Source organism: Misgurnus anguillicaudatus, chromosome 19 (assembly GCF_027580225.2).
Source record: "Misgurnus anguillicaudatus chromosome 19, ASM2758022v2, whole genome shotgun sequence".
Classification (NCBI taxonomy): Eukaryota; Metazoa; Chordata; class Actinopteri; order Cypriniformes; family Cobitidae; genus Misgurnus; species Misgurnus anguillicaudatus.
In genome coordinates this window covers 10,817,481-10,837,425 of record NC_073355.2, presented here as the reverse complement: position 1 = coordinate 10,837,425, position 19,945 = coordinate 10,817,481, and the positions used below count along the sequence as shown (strand labels likewise).

General features: G+C 37.8%; 1 long non-coding RNA gene across 1 annotated transcript; it reads right to left on the bottom strand.

The window, feature by feature from the left end:
• Positions 1–16,637: 16,637 nt before the first annotated feature.
• On the bottom strand, positions 16,638–18,792 carry LOC141350999 (uncharacterized). The gene is made up of 3 exons (XR_012359136.1): positions 18,633–18,792; positions 18,455–18,554; positions 16,638–16,912 (listed from the first exon to the last, which is right to left on the bottom strand). It is a non-coding gene; the product is annotated as an uncharacterized lncRNA (long non-coding RNA).
• Positions 18,793–19,945: the final 1,153 nt, after the last annotated feature.

Genomic DNA, 19,945 nt, shown 5'->3' with positions numbered 1-19,945 from the left:
GCAACAGCATTGCTAGCGTGCAAGTCATTCATTTTATCAGCGAGTTTTTTCAATACATTATCAAATAATGGCATCAAAAAAGCTTACCTGCAATGAAGTGTTGGGTCTTTTATTCGCCGACACTGACTCTGAAGGGGAATATCTGCCTTCAGAAGATGACGGTGATTCGTTTAGTGACCATGATTCAGACGCGCCCCTGCTTTGCAATCGTGCAGCGGGACAAAGTGAAAGTGTAGCTATACATCAAGCACAAATGATGAATCCTTTGCCAAATGTCAGTGGTGGGAATGTTACACGGGGTCGGGGAATTCATCGGGGTAGCAGGCGTGTTACAGGTGTGGGGAATGAGGCTGGAGGTAATATGCGCGTCCAGTCTTTTTACCGTGAAAGCAATGTAGAGCGAGCTGCGTCTTCCCGAGCGGGCTCTGGGAGTCTGTCGGGCGAGCGGCCGACTTCCAGTGCTCCGTCCCGTGCACACAATCACGCCGACAATAAGGGCAATAATCCCAGCTGTGCAAATTCTCTCCACTCGGCGCGCATACGAGGCAGATCTGGCCGTGCGGCTCGTAGCAGGAGCAGAGGCGGTGTTACACGGGGCAGAGGAGCCATTATGCATAACGTTAGTCTATCGGCGCGCATGCGTGGCAGATCTGGCCGTGCGGCTCGTAGCAGGAGCAGAGGCGGAGTTACACGGGGCAGAGCCATTATGCATAATGTTAGTCTATCGCAAGATGATAGGAATGCCGGCTTTGAGTTCTTGACTAATGAGGAGGAGTACCAAAGCTGGATCACGCCCTTTGATCAGCCAACTGGATATTTGGGGGAAAGAGAACTCACTAATGCCAATTCGCCCCTAGATTTTCTATCACTTTTCCTGTCTGATGATTTCTGGAATTTACTGGTAATTGAGACAAATCGCTACGCCCATCAGTTTTTAGCCTCCCATCAACTCCAGCCACACTCAAGATTTCATAAATGGTCAGACGTAACTGTCAGTGAAATGAAAGCCTTCTTTTCTCTGCATTTGAGTATGGGTCTGATAGAGAAGTCAGAGTTGGAGGATTATTGGGCCGAATATTGGCCAACAGCAACACCTGGATTTGGCAAGGTGATGTCCAGAAATAGATTTGAGATGATTTTGTCTTTCCTTCATTTCACCAATAATGAGGATTGTGTTGAGAGGGGTCAGCCAGGCTATGACAGGCTATTCAAAATCCGCCCGATCATCAATTTGGTCATTCCCCGGTTTTCAGCAGTGTATGGTCCATCTAAGCAGCTGTCACTGGATGAAATGACCATTGCATTCAAAGGGAAATCAACCCTTAAAATGTATAACCCCAACAAACCAGACAAATATGGCTACAAAGTATTTGTTCTGAGTGAAGCCAAGTCAGGCTATGTGCTACAGTGGTCCATGTACACTGGACAAAGTGTAAATGTAAACCCTGATTTCGGTGCCACACACCTTGTTGTCTGTGAGCTGATGGCCCCGTACACAGGGAAAGGGCATGAGGTGTACATGGACAGCTATTACACCTCACCAGCCTTAGCAGATGAGCTGGCAAGCAATGATTTGGGTTTGTGTGGGACTGTCAGCAGTAAGAGGAAGGGGATGCCAAAGGGCCTCACCCGTGAACAGTTACCATTGAGGAAGGGAGATGACCCAGTTTTCATGAGGAAGGGGAAAATGCTAGCGTGTGCGTGGCATGATACAAAGCGCCTTACAATTCTCTCTACACTGCATAGCAACACATGTGTCAGAAAACGCATCAGGACCAAACACACTGATAGTGGCTATAGGGAGATAAACAGGCCTGTTTGTGTTGATGACTACAATTCTTTCATGGGGGGTGTTGACACAGCAGACCAAAGAATGAAGACCTACCTTTTTCCCCATAGGTCAAGGAAATGGTACAACAGAATTTTTAATGCCATTCTCAGTGTAAGCATGGTGAATGCCCACATCATTTACTGCCGCTGCACTGCTGCTCCTCACAAGCCTTTGAAAGTCTTCGTGCAGGATGTCATCACTGCTTTACTGGAAGGCTTCTCCAGAACAGAGAGCAACAAAGGCCGAAAGTCGTCCTCACTGGGAGACTTGCCACAGAGACTCACTGAGCGCCACTTTATCTGCCAGGCTGATGGTAAACCAGATTGTGTAGTTTGTTCTGATCGAACCCGCCCTAAAGGCCGCCGTCAGACAAAATACATGTGTAGGCAGTGTGGGGTGGGTCTTTGTGTTGTGCCTTGCAATGAGAGGTACCACACAATGAAACATTACAAGAAATGTCACCTGGATGAATAGGGAGTCATTATCCCACATTTGTGTGTCTTTGTCAGCTAAAAAAAAAAAATTAAAAAAAATTAAAAAAGTAAAAAAAATAAAAAAAATAATAACAACATTGTCTTTCGTCTGGTCTCGTCTTGTCTTGTCATCTCACTCATGATCTGTGCCTTGCCGTGGCGAGTGAGCTAAAAAAAAAAAAAAAAAGTAAAAAAAAATAAATAAATAACAACATTGTCTTTCGTCTTGTCTTGTCTTGTCTTGTCATCTCACTCATGATCTGTGCCTTGCCGTGGCGAGTGAGCTTTTGAACTAAACAGGTCTTGTCTACTTGTGTTTGTGTGTCATATGAATAATATATATGTGCTAAACATGAAATCAGAGTGCCTACTGTATATAGAAAATGGAAAATCTCTACAGCAAAAGGCCGGCCTACTGCTACATACATTCGGTTTGTTTCTGCCATTTATTAGTAATGATTTACACAGTTTGTTTCCACTTACTATTTACCTGAGCATTCAGTATTGTGCAGTATAGCATACAGAAGGTGAGGGACATTTTGGGGGGAAAGAAGTGCTGCATTTTATCATTCAAACATGTGACTTTTCATGAAAATTCTATAACCCAAGATGGCTGCCACATATGACGTCATAATATGCAAATTTAATGGGACATTTTATTTCCCTCCATAAACTGTGTGTCATCCTTAATATTTCTCTAATTTACAGAAAGTCTCTATCTCTTATCACGTTTAAGATATAGCCTTTTGAAATTAAGATGTCAAAATCAAACGTTTTAGGAAAAAACCTCTGGCGCCTAAAGGGTTAACTCCGGTATTTCGCTCAATGGGTTTGTTTTCACATGATACGTGTGTTTTACAGCAGAAATTCGATGCGGCTGAGCCGGCGCATAAAGCACATCATATCCAAACGTTATGTGATTGGCTTACGTTTAGACCAATGATTTTAATCTTCAGACATGCCCCTCCAACGAGAAAGAAAACGATTGTCAATTATGCCCAGCCAGACTCTGTCTATGAAGCGACTCAAAATAGCAGAGGATTGTATTACCAGGCTAGCATTTTACACCCCGTGCAGCACTTGTTTTGCATTCTGTGCTTTGATGGGTTTAATGATATTATTTTAATAGTCAGTCGTGAACTAATGTGGAACGGTCTAAGGCATAAAACTCCAGGCCTGAAAATATGCCCCACTCCGGCCCTGGCATGCAGTAACTGGTGCTAAACTGCAGACACTACTATCCTATTACTACTGCACTGACGCATAACACATGCCCTGTGACATTGCACTCACACACACACACACACACAACGCAAACACACACACAGTTTTACTCAAATTGCAAAGCTTTGTCATAATTTATATATAGTTTATTCGAATGTCAATAATTTTGAAATACTTTTGCAGGAATGGTACACAGGCATTTGGTGGGACGCATCAGAATTTTGTCACATTGACACATTTGGGGTTATAAAAGATTTGTTTTGGACTCCAGACATTGTTTTTGCAGAAAGGTAAGAACTTTCAAAATTGTATTTTTTGACACTCATCAGTAAAGCTAAGCAATGCATTGTTGCGTGAAAACATATGCAGATTAACTTTTTCTACTTTTTAGAATAAGACAAAAATTCTTGGTTTAAAAAATACAAATAGTGCCCATTGTCTTATTAAAAATGATACAGAATCATTCTCTGTTAAAGGGGTCATATTATGACATATTTTTAAGATGTAAAATAAATCTTTGCTGTCCCCAGAGTGTGTATGTGAAGTTTTAGCTCAAAATATTCCACAGCTAATTTATTATAGCATGTCAAAACTGATAATTTGTAGGCCTGAGCAAAAGTGAGCCGTTTTTGGGTGTGTCGTTTAAAATGCAAACGAGCGGATGAAGTGCAACCATTGATCACAATGATGGTGGATTGTTGTAATTGAAACTCAATTGTGCTGTCAAGTACTTTTTCCTTTCTCTCTTTCTCTCTGCACTATGGCAGTGCTGTGGTTGGATATTGCAGATAAAGGGGGCGGTATTATTGTAATTCGCCTTACTACCTACCTCACAAAACAGGCAAATTCTGAACGACCTAATTTTTCACACGCTTGCAGAAAATGGCTTACCCAAACAAAGATACTGGGTTAATCTTGATTACATTTTCTAGGTTGATAGAAGCACTGGGGACCCAATTATAGCACTTACAAATGGAAAAAGTCTGATTTTCACGCTATGACCCCTTTAAAAAGGGTCTTGGTTTTACCTAGCCAGCAGGCTTGTGCACAATTCAGAATTTCAGAATTGGCTTCCATTCAATTCATGAATTGGAATTTGAATTGAATTGACTCCACCCTACAGGAAGTTGAATTTGAATTGGAATTGGAATGACAGGAAGTGGAATTAAATTCATGGCAATTCAAAGAAATTCCACAGTCACACAACAGAAAGAATCTCACATACATTCAGTGTTAGGAAAGTTGCTTTGGAAAATTGTTTGGCAACCCTTTTAAATACTTGGTAAAATTAAAGCATTCTGGGAAATGAAGTCATGTTACATCATGTTCCATAAAATTACAACTGCACAGAAACAAACTTAATAATTTGTTATGTGACTAGAGTTTTTAAAATTAATTGCTGGGGGAAAACATTTCCTGTTAATGTAAGCTGTACAAACGAATATATTTATAGAATATGTAATGCAATTATATCTGACATATACTGAAAGCTTCATTTTTAACAATTCACTTACTGTATAATATGTATAAGAATTTCTTTGAATTTCCATTGAATTGCAATTCCGCTTCCCTTAATTCAAACTCGAATTGTAATTCTAGATCCTGTTTTTGACATAAATTCAAATTCAATTCAAATTCAAGAATTGAATTGGAATTTAGGAGTCATTCTCAATTCAATTCTGAATTCTGCACAAGCCTGCTAGCCAGTGGTTCCTCTTTTTCACCGGGTCCATTTTGTACAGAAAAATATTTTGAAGCCCCTCTCAGAAATATCCCTGGCTGGCAAATTCCAAACAATTTTTATGCATCTATACTTGGGCTGCACAATAAATTGCATGTGATTGTCATGCACATCTCGTCAGTAAAGCCGGTTCCTTGATTAAAATAAATCGCCATCAGCTGCTTTCAGATGGAGCGGCATTTACTACACAGAGCCATAGTTCAATTCAATTCAATTCAATTTTATTTATATAGCGCTTTTCACAATACTCAATTGTTTCAAAGCAGCTTTACATTAATAGAAGCAGTAAAAGCACAGATAGCATAACATAATACACAAGAGCATAAGCAGTCAAATTTGCTGCGGCTATGACGCGACATTATGAGCGAGCTTATTACTAATGTAACGTCTAGAAGAAGAAGCTAAGTTAAGCCAAAGCAGGCTACCTCCCCGGGTAAAAAACTACCTAGGAGAAAAAAAACAAAAACCCCGGGTTGTTTAGCCGAGGAAATAAAAATAAAAGTCCTAGGAGGGAAAAACCCTTGGGAGATATACATGTATATACACACATATAAACGGATAAGGAGCTTAAGCGGAGATTAAGCAGAGATTAAGCGGATATTAAGCGGGTCCTGCCGGTGGTCGTTGGTCAGGCATCAGCTGGGCATCACATTGAAGGACGACCAGTAGATCAGAGGTGTGCCAACTTTCACATCTACCGGAACTGGGTCTGTTTGTCCCATTGTCCTCAGGGTCAATGGGACCCAGGGACGAGACAGGGAGAGACAAACAAAATCATATTAGCGTAGGGGCCGCTCACATGTAATGCAAGTGTCACACAGTGATGTGGTTTAATCAGCTTAGTTTCAGACAGACTAACTATTGAGGCATAATTGTTTTATCCACAGTTGAGGATTTTGCAAATTGGGGGCCCACTGCGACGGTATATATGGTAACTAAGGGTCACCTTCCGATTTTTAAGAGAAAATGAAACCTGTCGACCCGTTTGACTAAGGCCTGTAACCCCACTGTCGTCGTTAATGCAGGTTCAGTGGCAAACGGGTCTATATTGCATACTATTTACAAGATCACGAGAAAACGCCAACATCGCAACCTGACCATACGTGTCAACCCGTTTGACTAAGGCTGGAGGCCCCACTGTCGTCGTTAATGCAGGTTCAGTGGCAAACCGGTCTGTATGGCATACTATTCACAAGACACAAGAAAGCGCCAAAATCGCAACCCGACCATACGTGCCAACCCGTTTGACTAAGGCCGGAAGCCCCACTGTCGTCGTTAATGCAGGTTCAGTGGCAAACGGGTCTGTATGGCATACTATTCGCAATAGAAAGAAAGCGCCAAAATCACAACCCAACCATACGTGCCAACCCGTTTGACTAAGGCCAAAAGCCCCACTGTCGTCGTTAATGCAGGTTCAGTGGCAAACGGGTCTGTATGGCATACTATTTGCAATACAAAGAAAGCGCCAAAATCACAACCCAACCATACGTGCCAACCCGTTTGACTAAGGCTGGAGGCCCCACTGTCGTCGTTAATGCAGGTTCAGTGGCAAACGGGTTTGTATGGCATACTATTCACAAGAACACGAAAGTTCCAAAATCGCAATCCGACTATAGGTTAAGATAAGGTTTTTATTTATTTATTTGGTTGGTCTGTGTTATGACCGCGAGTGCTTTGTTCCGTATAGATAACTATTTCGAGTTAAGTACTTTTACTAGACAAATTATGCGAATGCTTTGTTGAAGAGAAAAGTTTTAAGTCTAGATTTAAAATTATCGACTGTGTCTGATTCTCGGACATCGGTTGGTAAATCATTCCAGAGCTTAGGGGCTAAGTAGGAAAATGACCTTCCACTTTTAGACACTTTTGATAGTCTAGGGATAATCAAGAGACCAGAATTTTGCGACCGTAGTGTGCGTGATGGATTGTATTCTGATAGTAATTCTCTAAGATATGAGGGTGCTAGGCCATTTAAAGCTTTGTAGGTGATTAGTGATATTTTAAATTGTATGCGATATTTAACTGGTATCCAGTGTAAAGATGCCAGAATTGGGCTTATGTGGTCATACTTTTTAGATCGAGTAAGTACCCTTGCGGAAGCGTTATGAACTAGCTGAAGCTTGTTTACTTGATTTGCATGGCATCCCCCGAGTAGCGAGTTACAATAGTCTATTCTAGAGGTCATAAAAGCATGGATAAGCTTCTCTGCGTCAGATGTAGACAGTATATGGCGTATTTTCGAGATATTTCTAAGATGGAAGAATGCTGTGCGGCAGACGTTGGCGATATGACTATCGAAGGATAAGTTGCTGTCGAACATCACACCTAAGTTCCTAACCGTGGAAGATGGCACCACAGTGCAGCCATCTATGTGCAACTTGTAATCTGACATATTATGTTTGTAGCGATTCGGTTCAATAATAAGTATCTCTGTCTTATTGGAGTTCAGCTTAAGAAAGTTATGTGCCATCCAGTCACTAACATCGCTAAGGCAGTCTGTTAGCTTAGAAAACGTGTGTGTTTCGCTGGGATGTGAGGAGATGTAAAGCTGGTATCATCCGCATAGCAGTGAAAACTTATGTTATGTTTCCTGATAATGTCTCCTAGAGGTAACATGTATAACGAGAACAGGATAGGACCTAAAACCGAACCCTGCGGTACACCGTATTTAACCAGGGAGTGATATGACTCTTCCTCGTTTACATAAACAAAGTGATAGCGATTGGTTAGATACGACCTAAACCAGGCTAGCGCCTGACCACTGATACCAACATAGTTTTCTAGTCTATTGAGTAAGATTGTATGATCTATTGTGTCAAAGGCTGCACTAAGGTCTAATAATATAAGAATTGAGATTTCACCACGATCGGATGTTAATAGGAGGTCATTTGTAACTCTAAGCAACGCTGTCTCTGTGCTATGGTGGGGCCTGAATCCTGATTGGAACTTTTCATATGTACTATTATTTGTCAAGAATGTGCGTAACTGGCTTGCCACTACCTTTTCTAATATTTTCGAAAGAAAAGGGAGATTTGAGATTGGTCTAAAGTTATTAAGCTCTCCCTGGTCAAGCTGCGGTTTTTTAATCAGCGGTTTAATAACTGCTAGTTTGAAAGCTGTTGGAACGTATCCTATTTCTAGCGATGAGTTAAAGATATTTAGAACCGGGGTTGACACTACAGGGAATATCTCTTTAAGCAGTTTTGTGGGAACGGGGTCTAATATACAGGATGATGATTTGGATGATGTAACTAGTCTAGAGAGCTCATCTATTGTAGTAGGTTTAAATGAATCAAGATGTTCGTATGGTAGTCTAGTGTTAAGTGAACTAACGGGTAGAGTGGTGGCTGCCTGGGTAGCTACGATGTTTTCCCTTATAGCCATAATTTTGTTAGAAAAGAAGTTCATGAAGTCGTTACTATTGTGTTGAAGTTTACTATTGGTTTCTGTTTGTTCTTTATTTCTAGTCAGTTTTGCAACGGTGCTGAAGAGGAAACGAGGGTTATTATGATTCTCATTTATAAGCTTGCTAAGATAGGTAGATCTGGCGGTTTTAATAGCCTGTCTGTATTGTTTAACACTCTCTTTCCATGCTGCACGCCATACCTCTAACTTTGTGCTTCTATAATTTCTTTCTATTTTCCTAGTTGCCTTTTTGAGTGCTGCGGTGTGATGATCATACCATGGAGCTGGCGGTTTTTCTTTGATTCTCTTTTTTCGAATGGGAGCAACGGCATCCAACGTGCTAGAGCAGACGTTGTTCAGGTTTTCTATTACAATATCTAGATCGTCACAGTTATCTGCTACATGTTTAATTTGGGACAGGTCTGGAAGAGTACTAATAAATCCATCTTTAGTGGTGGAAATTATTGTTCTGGCTAATCTGTAGCATGTTGTGGATTGAGTGATCCTATCTAGAAGTACAGTGTATGACACAAGGTAATGGTCAGAAACTGCATCACTCTGAGGTGATATTTTGATGTCATTAATATTGAGCCCGAGTGACAGAATTAAGTCTAATGTGTGCTTACGAGTATGCGTTGGCCCTGTCACGTTTTGTCTAATATTGAGAGAATTTATAACATCCATAAATGCACGTCCTAGTGCATCTTTTGGGTTATCCACATGAATATTAAAATCACCAACGATAAGAGCTTTATCTACAGTGACTACAAGGTCAGACAGGAAATCTGCTATTTCTTTAAGGAAATCTGCATGGTGGCCCGGAGGTCTATAGATTGTAGCTAAGGCAAAAGAGAGCTGTTTGTGGTTACGATCGGTTATTTCCATATTTAACAACATTAGTTCGAATGATTTAAATTTTACTTCAGATTTTTGGTTTACTTTAAAAATTTTGTTGTATATTGTAGCTACACCACCCCCTCTCCCCTTTAATCGAGGTTCGTGTTTATAATAATAGTCTTGTGTGGTGGATTCGTTTAAACTAATGTAGTCGTCTGCTTTAAGCCAGGTTTCTGTTAAACAGAGTGCATCTAAGTTTTGGTCTGTAACTATTTCATTGACAATAGGTTCTTTATTGGTAAGCGATCTAATGTTAGGAAGGCCGAATTTTAACATTCGAGGTTCATCTGTTAATGTATTGTTTTCTAATTTTATATTAATCAGATTTGTACCAGATGTGGCAAGCGGTGCTCTGTATTTATTTGTTCGGGGAACAGATACAGTTGAAATGTGTTGATATTCTGGTAAGATTGACTCGAAGTGCTGGGATATAAGTGATCTTGACATATCACGGCAGCTAACAGATGGACGGTTAAGCCGATCCGTCTGTTGTCTGACTTGTACCCTGGATAGTCAGACTGTATTTGTTGTGGTTTCTCCTTTTCCTCAAATGAAACAATCTTCAGTCTTAGGTTCTGATTTCAAGAGATAGACTTTTATTTTCCGGACAAAACAAAAGCTGAGGCCGCCCGGAAATTTCCTCCCAAACCCAGTCTGCCGGCCTGGGAGGAAATCTCCAAACCAGTCTGACCCTCTGAGCCAGGCTTGGTAAATATATATGGTCTTTGTCCCTCCCCTCCATATGCTTAAACAATATGTTTCTGTTCAGGCTTGTAACTTGAAGAATCACATGACAGTCCCCAGACCAGACCAGTGTCTCCTTTGCTTGACCTATTTGACCCTTGGCTATTTGCTAATACTAAAATCCTTTGTGCCCTGAAACATGACTACACACAGCTGTTCTTAAATCCACACAGATGGCTTATAAACTTCTAACACATAAGACACCACATAAGACACCACACAGATGGCTTTTAAACTCCTGACCCACACAACATAACACATGACCTGCATAACTTCATAGTAAACAAATTGCGTGTGATTATAATGGTAAACTCATATTCATCATATTCATGTAGATTGGGATTAAAATAAAACTTCTTCATAATCCCCGCTCTGAGGCTTAATTTAGCCTCACTTTTCCTGTTTATTTTAATCCGGAGTGCAGTCTCATAATTCAGCCCTCAATTATTACTATCTTGTGGCTAAAGAAAGCCACTATACCTTACCAATTACTAAATTATGCCACTGCACTTCGAACCATGGACAATAAGACAAACATCTTTCCATTCTCATTTTGACTTGAATGTAAAAGTAAAAGAACTTAAGTCCTAAACAGTTTGTGCGCAATTGGTTTTGCGCTTACAGTTATCATTTTAGCTATGTAGAGTATATGATAAAACATCGTAAATGTAAAGTCAACGTTAATGAATCCAAGTAAAAAATAATAAAAACAAAAGTAAAGTATGCATAATAAACACAAAAGAAATGTTAAAGATTCAATATTCAAATTCAAAACGAGTAAATATAACTAATTGATGCTGAATTGAAGCATAAAAACTCAAAAATTAATTATAATAAACAAGTATAAATGTAAGTTAATTCAAATAAACAAAGTAAAGAGCAATAACCCATAATAAAACTAGGTAAAGATGGCATCAAAAACACAAATAAATGTAGATTAACTCGAATAACATAATAAAATGTGAACCACTAATATACTAAGTAAAGATTGCAACACAAATGAAAGTAAATTACTCCAAATAAAACAATTAAATGTAAATAACCAATAATAAACTAATTAAAGATTGCATATTACACGCATAAATGTAATTAATTCAAATAAACTAGTAAATGGAAATAACCCATAATACAACTAAGTAAATCCTCCATAATAATTCTTGTTCACAATTTAAATTAATTTTTTCCATCCTCATCAGAGGTGCTTGAATTCTCGTTTACTATTTGTAAATTCATTACTGTCTTGTAACGCAATTCCTGATAACATTCTTGTTGATTTCAAGTAAATTTTTCCATCATATTTTAACTTTCATTTGGTTCTCTAACCAGACACCAATGCCTCATTTACCCACTAACCTGTAATTAAAATTGATTCAGTATATGTTATCATGTATCTTCTAATGGCTGCATCTAAATTAATGGCTTATTTATCAACTTAATCTACTTTTTGATTGTAATGCTGTACATAATTTATTTATTCTCTATTTTTATTCTGACAAAACTTTAGTAAATTCCTTATTTAGCTTAATCCCATCCCTTTATCTAATTTGGTACCCATTTGGTTGATCAACAGAATCTACTTATAATTTATGATTAATTGTTGTGTTCATCCTTTTATAATGATTCTAAATACCCTTCTTTTGTAGTGATTTCTTGTCTCCATCATATTTAAGTACTTTTTTCTCTCCCTCCTAATGATAACGAGGTCAAACATTTTCTTTTTCTTACAAATCCAAAATAATTCTCCAATCGATATTATTTGATCTTCAAATATCTTCAATGTATATGTTTCTCTGATTTGATTATATTATTCTCCTAATAGCATTTCTCTTCTTACTTTTACACCTTAAGTTATACTTTTTGATGTCTTCATAATAGATCTAGAGGTTTTTTAGTTGATTCATTCAAAATTCTTGTTATAAAACATTTCCTATTTAATTTCCTTAAGTCTATAATTCCATAAGGCTTATATTTTCTTGATTGTAATCTTACTGTACCATTCAGAATTTTTACTGTACCATTCTGAAATATCTATCCTTCCTTTTTTATTTTTAGTGTTTTGTTATTTACGTCCATTGACACAAATTTCCAAATTGTGGCCTACCAGATGTATTTTTAAGCTCAGAATTTCCCAAAAGACCTAAATATTATCCAGATAAATTGACCTTAAACTTTTTCTCGTAATCCATAAGAATTCTTGTTGAATTTATCACCCCAAAGTATGTGGACTTGAAAATGTTATTGCATTATTGAAATCTGGTTTTGCAAATATATTTCCTTAACTGTAAATATTCCCCATTTGTATCATTGTTATCTTTGGGATGTTTCCCATAAAATGTCCACCTTATGTTCTCTGTTCAATGTCTCTATGTTTTCAGTCTTTCTTTCAGAGTCTGTTCCTTTGAAATTATTGCAGATCTTTCACTGGGCCTCGTTTAAGGCAAAAGTCCATCAAGGCAAGAGTCCATCGCCAAGAAGTTTAATTGACTGTAGCAATGCAAATCTTCTGGAGTAATCAGCTTCATTTTTTAATTGACTGGAGCACTGCAAATCTTCTGTAGTAATCGGTTTCGTTCTTTAATTGACTGTAGCAATGCAAATCTTCTGTAGTTATCGGTTTCGTTCTTTAATTGACTGTAGCAATGTAAATCTTCTGTAGTAATCAGTTTCGTTCTTTTCAATTCAATTTCTTTTGACAATTTCTCTTTTTCACTTTTTCCTCTCGGTGCTCAAAACTTTGCTCTCCATCCGTTGGTATACTTGAATTGCTTTAACTTTGATTTGGTTTTGATGTTTCTTCTTTCATATCAATGGCATTCTTTCTCCTTCTCTCCTTCCTACGAGCTCTGCTACATTGGCTGCTCCTCCCACTTGGACATTCTGGGGCTGGTCTCATCCTGTCTCCCCCAGTTAGGCCCCCTGTGGCCGCGTTTGGCCTCCTCCGACCTCTCGACCCTCAGATAAGCTAGATCATCTCGCACAATGAGTCATGTTTCTCATTTCTTCCTCAACTCCTTTCAGCTTGTTCTGTACACAAATAACTCAATACATAGACAATTAGTTTGTTCATATAACACTTAATTCCAGATGTTTTTACAATACGCATAGGTCTATCGGCGAATATTTCATGCAGTGTTAAAGGTGTACGGTTGTTAGTTTAGGTAAAACATAAGTTCTGTTATGATTAGTATTTTCACACATTTTGTTAAGTATGGCTTTGATGATTATTCCTTTTCTATACCTTCTTATCTACCATCCTTTGTGATTATAGATGATAGTCAAATTTTTCTTCTCTCTTACCCGTCACATCAGTTTTTCCCTTTTTATCTCAACTCAAAATCTTTATTCTTCTCATGAATCAAATAATTCATTTTCATTCCACTTATTTGCCCCATGTACATCTATGATAATAATATTTATGACTGAGATTTTTCACTTCTATACAAAAAAGATCTCCTGATACTCTGAGGCCCTTTTTAGCTTCCACATCTGTTTGCCCATGCTGGCAAATCAACTGTTCTCCTGTTTCCCTATAACTCAATAACAACCAATCATTTTATCAACTTTTTAGCATTAATCAACCAAATTAACTTTCCCGCATGTTGGAATAGTAGTTCATCCATTCTAAACCTGTATAATATTTTCCCTTATAATTAAATACGTAAATACAAGTATCTACTTCTTATGCAAATCATAATTCACAGTAAAAATGTTTATCAAATGGAGAAACACTTGTAAGCAAAGTATGTGGTTTTTTGGATCATCAATCTTTTCTTGTTATTAATTGCTTCTTAAATCATGACTAGATACAATTTAGATTTATTTCCTTAAATCGTATGTTTGTTACAATAATTAGTTATTTCTTTTTTCTATTCTCACAGCTTTTTCTTGTTTACCTATTATAGTATCCTATGGTGTTTTTTCAATTTATTTCTTTTATCTATTTTATTTTCCTTTCTGCCATAGCTGTTCGATGCCATTTATATTTGCTTTTTAGCTTAGTACCATCATTGGAGTTCTAACTTCTTTTGTAGAATACCAAATTCAAACCCCCCAATTTTCATTATGCATTTCTTCCTGTCAGATTAATAGGAGTCTGATTTGATTTCAGAAAAGGTAGTCACACCTAACAACATAAGTTCTTGATCAGCCTTTAAATTTGTCTAGCTGATTTTCACCTAAAGATTGTATGTGTCCCTACAGTTATAAGGTCCTAGCCAAACATTGAACGGCTGTTTACTCTTTCCCCTCTTTCACTCAAAGGCTCGTATGAAAAAGTATAGTCCAGTTTTCTCTTGTCTCCAAGAACAATATTGTCTTTGTGGGTCTCTCTGGACTCCACTCAGTCTTTTTTTTCTGAACATTGTTTCAGAACATTGTGCAGTGCCCCCATCACTGCTTGAGATAAGTTATAGTCCCATTCCTGTAGGATGTGTTCTCAGTCCAGTTTATGAGTTCTCCTGTCTTTGCAACTCCAACACTTTGATGTCACACAGTTTTTGCCATTGTCTTTTCATCGCCAGCTTTTATTCACTTTCTTGAATGTCAAAGGATCAGAGTTTTCAGCCTTTCAAGGTTTAACTTAACCCATTGCAAAATATTGCCTTTTGATTTAAAATAAAATTTATTTTGTGACCACCTTCCATCATCAGATGAAGACTCCTTTTCATTTTGTAATAATTTATCTTTGTATAATTTATCTGTGTCAATCACCTTTTAATAATTTTTCTATCCTTTTATTTTTTTTTATTTCCACCTTTAATAACTTGGTCTCTTTTTTTTTAATTTGTTGTTTTTCTTTCAAAGCTTTACTTCTGTCTTCCTGCTAGAGTTGGCTTAATCCCACAACTCCCTCGAGCTATGGGAGTTGACCTTCCCCCTCCCTTTTCTCTCTCTCTCTCTCTTTCTCTCCTTCTTCCTTTGAGCATTTCTTTGTCTGTTAATTATCTCCTCTGATCTTTCATTAGTTTATATTTTTATTTAATTGTATTTCTCCTCACACAATGCCACATCAAATGTTTCCTCATTTGAACTCCAATTATTTTATTTTCTAATTCTCCACACAACAATTGTTTAATCCTTATTTTTTCATTAATGTGACTGCCATAATCTTTTCTTTGCAATATAACACACCTTATATTTTATAATTATTTCTCATTTAACCACTTCACAAACTTATTGTTTTTATTTATCCAATTTATATATTCCCCAAATTGTTACTTAGATTTCCAATGTGTCTTTAAAATAAAATTTCCTTTATATTATTTTGTAATGTTTTGTCAAATAGAATCAAATACCATCACCAGCATCTGTCCTTTTTTAGACAAGCAATCTTTTCCTATTGAGCACAATTTTTTTATTTTAATCAATCCTTTAAATGAATTATTTAATTTCTAGAAGTAGCTGTATACTTCACTGTAATAACTAATATTTTTGGCTACAATACCTCAGAACCACAATGTCTTCAAATCTAATCTTTAATACCCAGCATTTATAACTGTCTCTTATTTATACTCTTACTCATATTTTCAAACTTTATCTCCTTTTTTATAGTTTTAAACAATCTTCACTCCTGTAACCCAACACCTCTCTGTGCTCTCCACAGAGCAACAGAAGAAAGACACCCACTGCTCACTCAGCCCCCACTCTTTCCTCATCTCATACATTCACACACAGACACATTGCATTCTCACACAAATAAAATAAAACAACTCTATCTAGACTACCTGGCCAAATTCATCTTTCCATTACACTTCAGTCAACATGGAAAAGATTCACTTACACAATTTACCAATCCGACATGACAAACAAAACAAAAACAATATCTCTCATCAGCCCGGGCCTTCCAAAACAACAAGAAAAATAACACATAGACCGTACCTGACCTGCAGGACTTAATAACTCTTCTCTCCGAACCCCAACGTGTCTGCCCGACACGGTAACACTCAGGTTCGCAAAACTTCTTAGGCATTTTCTCAACTTAACATTAAATCTTTATCCAAGCCACTCAACGACAAAAAATAAAACTCATTCACACAACAAACCATCATCTGTCCTAGCCAGTGTTGGGTGTAACTAGTTACTAAGTAATTAGTTACTGTAATTAAATTACTTTTCCTTTGAAAAAGTAAAGTAAGGGATTACTCTTATTTTTCTTGTAATCTAATTACAGTTACTTCTGATGTAACTGTGGCATGTAAGAGTACTTAACCAATACCAAATATGGCAGTAAATTGACTACGCCACCCCGGAAATGGGCCGGAGACCCAGAAGTACCAAAAGCACACAAATACGCAGTGGCTGAGACAGATATCAGACAACAGGAAATATTTGAAACAATTTATTCAAAACACATGGAAAATACATAATTCATTTTAATGTGCAAAAAGTTAAAAAGAGTACAATAAGTCACGACATCATTCATCCATGCACACTTGTTTTACCACTTCAGAACTGGGGGAATTTGTACTGCCTTTTAGTTAAACACAGCAAGCACTCGTGTTCTCTCACAACACCACACACCAAATTGTGATCACTGCAAGTTGACAGCTGTCCCACCACCACACACCGCAGACACTGGCTCGCACTGGTACCCCAATTCTGAAGGGAGAAGAACAAAATTAGACAAACACACAAACAACACGCATACGAGCAATACACTTTGATTTATAAAAGAACCCCGCTGCCAAAGGAGTTAGCATCATCTGTTATAGCGGCTCTCCTTAACAATTACTCACTGACAGGCAGCACAAAAAAACATCATGTAAAACATCACATTTACAAATCAAATCATACAAAAACCCCAAATAGGAGTTTCCAAACCACAACAAAATTAAAGAAAAGAAAATCAAACAAAAGAATAACACAGAGGTGACAATACAGAGATATACGATTTAAATACCCCACCTTAGTCAAACCTTTAAGTAATCAACACGGCTAAATTTAGCTGCGCTCTCACCGGCCGTGAACGCTATCAGTCCAGCCACAAAGGCAATTCTCCCTTCGTGGAGATATTATATTCGGTTAGTTCATCTTACATGCATCCGTTAAGAGGCAGTGAAGAGCGGGTCAAGCCTGGACCAACGGGAAGAAATAAACGCCAAAATCTTTATAATGGTGCTGCTTTTCATGCGTTCGTTACTGCAGCTACTCAGTAGTCAGTATAGAGACAGAGCGCCGTTATGCAAATTTGAAAACCACGCCCACCGGGGGGGAAATCAATCCAACCGTCTCCATTGAGTTTGTATTGAGAGAAGCCGCCTCCTTGTCATTTCCGGCTTATAACAAAAAACTGAATAATGCCTAAAAGCTGCTGTGTGACAATATGTACAGCTAACAAGCAAAAGAACCCAGAAATAAGTTTTTATAAGCTGTCGAGCCGCAAAACCCAGCCCTCAAGGAGAACAAAGTGGATCGCCGACTGCGTTTCCCCCTAGTGGACGCAGTTCTGCTAATAGAAGTACTATGAAGGGTTGCCTGTGTCCATTTTTGTTTCTTTAATCGCTCGTTTTTTGGGGTCGACAGCTTATAAAAACTTATTTACAGATTAAACTTAAAAACAGAATAATACCTAAAAGCTGCTGTGTGACAAGGTGTACATCTAACACGCCAAAAAAATAAATAAATAATTTTTTATAAGCTGTCGACTTCAAAAAACGAGCGTTTAGACACAGAAATGGAAACAGGCAACTTTTCATAGTACTCCTATTAGTAAAACTGCGTCCAATAGGGGGAAACGTAATCGGCGATCCACTTTATTCTCCTTAAAGACTGGGTTTTACGGCTCGACAGCTTATAAAAACTTATTTCTGTGTTCTTTGGCTTGTTAGCTGTACATATTGTCCCAAAGCAGCTTTTAGGCATTATTCAGTTTTTTGTTATAAGCCAGAAATGACAAGGAGGCGGCTTCTCGCAATACAAACTCAATGGAGACTGTTGGATTGCTTTCCCCCCCGGTGGGCGTGGCTTTCAGGTTGTGACGTGCTGCGCTCTGTCTCTATTGATTGTCCAGAAAGGACGCAAGGCTCAAGAGCGCCCGAAAAGCCTGCTGCAACACCTCCGTGACACTAATAAAGCATACAAGATTTTAGATTGAAAATAAGGGATGCGCCTCGCTACACATAAGTGAAACTGATCACATACCTGCCAAATAGGGCTCACACCGCTCCGCACACTTGACGTGTATCAGTGAAAAGCTGACAGAGTGTCACTCGACACATCCACAATATTCCTCAGCCGCACACTGCAAATTTAAACGAATCACAAATGACCCTGTTTGAAAGAAAAAGTTCAGAATGCAGCTACTGGTAATAGCGCTTACCTCGTAGACATAAACACGACCCACAGGAAGTTACATCACTTCCGAAATCCCAGATGACGCGTTTGGTGACGTGCGCTTGGTTGCCTGTCAATCTCATCCCCTTTTATACCCGTGGAACATACCATTTGCACACAAATAATCAACTGGTCGATCGCATTACCACATAACTAAATACTGTGTATGGACTCTAATTAATTATATATACTATAATACAAAAGTGGATTTAACATGGTTTAAGTTTACAATTCTCACTATTAACTAGTTGATTATTAGCATTAATATTAATGAGATGCTGGCTGTTTATTAATACTTAATAGCACATATTAATGCCCGATTCTGCAAAACCTTATTCTACATCCTTAACCCTCCCTATTTCTACCAATACTTAAAATTTATAACTTCTTTAGTATTAGTTGTTGGAGTATATTGAGGCAAAAGTAGTTAAGAGTTAGTTTATAGAGAGAATTGGACCCTAAAGTGGGACCAGAATAATTGATGTACTTTTATATAATATTTCTTTGAGCCATTTCAAGCCTATTCTTTTATCATGTACTAAATAGGATTTAGAAAGTAATTAGTAATAAGTATTTAAATACTTTTTGGAGAGAGTAATTTGTAAAGTAATCTAATTACATGATTGAAGATGTAATAAGTAACTAGTAATTAATTACTTTTTTTGAGTAACTTACCCAACACTGGTCCTAGCACACATTCCTTTTGAAAATTAAACCTTTTATTCTTATCATTTAATCTAGTAATCTTTAATTTCCCCTTTTTATTCTTAAATTTGGAAGAGCATTGGAGATTTGACCCCCACGAGCCATCTCAGGTGAACAATACAATCTTTAAACAAGCAAAACTGCTCATCTCTGTAGGTAGCCACCTGATTGCATTGTCCATTGAGAAAGCCAGCTGTGGTCTCAGGTTCTGTGCTCCTTTTGATGTCCCATCTGATGTCAATTGTTTTTACCAAACCTTAAATTTCAAATGTATGTTTGATAACTTATAAACCAAATTGTTAACCCAACCATTTTTCAGTAATAACCCATTAGTATTTATGTACAACCCTTTATGTATTTAATTGGGCTCTATTTATTTTATTTATTTATTTCCTTAGGGCTCATTCACCATTCACACTATAACACAGTAGTCATCCCCCATACACTCAAAGGACAGCACTTACACCCCCCTTAACAGCCCACAGAGAGACTGCCTAAGGGAAACTTTCTCCCTGCCTGCCAGATTCACGTTCACATTTCTCTCACTATCAAACATTTTGCAGCTGCATACATACACACTCAAATACAAATTAT